At 48.3% G+C, this 2,159-nt stretch overlaps 1 protein-coding gene across 4 annotated transcripts in view; it reads left to right on the top strand.

The window, feature by feature from the left end:
- The first annotated feature begins 616 nt into the window (after window positions 1–616).
- Window positions 617–2,159, top strand: part of LOC103138193 (melanophilin-like) — a 25,929-nt gene continuing 24,386 nt past the window's right edge. For 2 of the 4 annotated variants that reach the window (XR_001662121.1, XM_016671565.1), the window contains exon 1: window positions 619–1,539. The gene's annotated coding sequence lies outside the window, so the exon portion shown is untranslated. Of the gene's footprint in view, window positions 1,540–2,159 lie in introns of all 4 variants that reach the window. The other 2 variants (XM_016671564.1, XM_016671566.1) reach the window with 2 other exon arrangements.

Genomic DNA, 2,159 nt, shown 5'->3' with positions numbered 1-2,159 from the left:
GGTTCTGGTTTCTGTTTCTGGTTTCTGGTTCTGGGTTCTGGTTTCTGGTTCTGGTTTCTGGTTCTGGTTCTGGTCTTCTCCTGGTCTCCGGCCGTTTGAACCGGTTCTGTTTCTGTAGCTCTATAGATCGGCGCACATGGAAGTGATGAGTGTAAAAACGGGGCCTGTTGCGTAATCCACAGGAAAAGGCCTGAAGTGTTCCTGGTCACATGGCTGGAGCTCTGGGAAAACATGAAGCGGATTCCGGAGGAACTGGAGCGCCTCTGCTGCTCTTTCATCTCATTTGATGTTTCTGGCCCAGAGGAGAGAAAGTTTCTTGTTTTCCGTCATCTGGTCGTTTCGTAACCGCGTCCTCAGCTGCTCTATCGGCTTCAGCCAGGAGTTTTCAGGTCGTAGATTCAGAATCAGAAATAGATTTATGTTCAAATGACTTTCTGTGAAATAAAAACAGATTTCATGTGTTTGTGTTTTGTGGACATATTAATCTAGAGATGATCAAACTTTTCTCTGCATTTGGGTTTCATGATCTGAACTTTTGTTACAGTCAGAAAGTTCAGCCTTTCAGTGTTGAAACTCAGAAAATCAGTGTTACCATGGCAACAGCAGGTCAGTGTGCTGAAGCTGCAGCCTCTAATGGTCCGAGCACGAAAACGCAAAGTCGTCACGTCCAGAATCAGTTCATCCACATCTCCAGGACAGGGGTCAAAGGTCACGGTCAGGAGGGTCCACTTTAGGACAGAGAGAAAGAAAACTAAACCATCTGCAGGTCGACTTCATGAGCCGAACATTCAGATCAGCGGAGGGCACGACCTCTGACCCATGACCTAATGGAAGGTTCTATTCGTGAACTATTGACCTGTCAGTGACATGATGCCATTATCAGTGTGTTTCTGGGCCTGTTGCTCTCAACCTGGACGGTGGTCACAGCTGGTTCTGAAGGTCCAGATGTTGTAGGATCTTCCTGCTCTGCAGCCCACCGGGTTGGCCTGCAGCTAGCTGCTAACAGCTAGCTGCTAACAGCTAGCTGCTAACAGTAGCCGCTCCATTGCTAACAAATCAGCAATTTTCTTGTTACATTTGGAAAAATTGCAGACAAAATTGTTGGTATCGACCAGAAATCTGCAATCGGTGCAGCTCCAATTTTTGTCCCATGAACATTTCAAAGGTTTCCATCGTTCTGCTCCAGTTTCCATGATTTTTGCAGCAAATCGTTTAATTTCCAGCAGAATCAGAACAGAAATCAGATTAAATGAATCCTCAGTTTGAAGTTCCTCTGAGCGGTTCTGATGAAGCGGGCCCCATCCGGGCCTAGTCAGCAGCAGCCAATCAGCAGCCAGCTCTGCCTGCTTGGGTCCAGTCATGTGACCCAGAGTTTTAATCCAGTCTGACGGCGCCGAGCCGACAGAAACCTCCAGACGACGGCCAACCTCACCTGGCAACCACACCGCCTGACCTCCGCTGACCTCCGCTGACCTCCGCTGACCTCCGCTGACCAGAGGAGTTTCTGTCAACGTGATCAGAGCTGCAGGAGGAAGCCAGGTGAGTCTGCAGTACGATGATCCTCCGTGTCTCAGTGGGTTTACTGTGATCCGTCTCTTTGCTCGGTCGGTGGAGCAGCAGCAGGTTTTCTATTAGTGGATCATGTGAGTTTTTCCGAGTTTTTCCGAGTTTTTCTCAGTTTTTCTGAGTTTTCGGCTCCACAGTTTGAAACATGAAGCGTCTCCTGATGTTTTAACTTTTCTTTCTCTCGTGACTTTTTATTGAATAAATAATAAACTGTTTGCTCTGCTAACCAATCAGAAGCCAGGATGTTCCTGCAGCAGCTCCACCTGAAATCAGATCAAGTTTCTGTGCCCAGCAGGAGTATTATGGGCTGTCTGCTGAGGAAGAGGAGGAGAGCCTTCATCCTGTCAGATTAGAAAACCATGTGAGTCTGTTTCCCAAAATGACCCAGATTTGATTAAAGTCCTGCAAACTGGACATGGAGACGCCACAGGGAAGTAAGTACACCCAGTTCCCCAGGCAGGGAAGTAAGTACACCCAGTTCCCCAGGCAGGGAAGTAAGTACACCCAGTCCACCAGGCAGGGAAGTAAGTACACCCAGTCCACCAGGCAGGGAAGTAAGTACACCCAGTCCACCAGGCAGGGAAGTAAGTACA

The sequence above is a fragment of the Poecilia formosa genome, unplaced genomic scaffold, assembly GCF_000485575.1.
Source record: "Poecilia formosa unplaced genomic scaffold, Poecilia_formosa-5.1.2 Scaffold47, whole genome shotgun sequence".
Taxonomy (NCBI): Eukaryota; Metazoa; Chordata; class Actinopteri; order Cyprinodontiformes; family Poeciliidae; genus Poecilia; species Poecilia formosa.
Note: the sequence above shows the minus strand (reverse complement) of the source record. Positions and strands in the feature narration are given on the sequence as shown.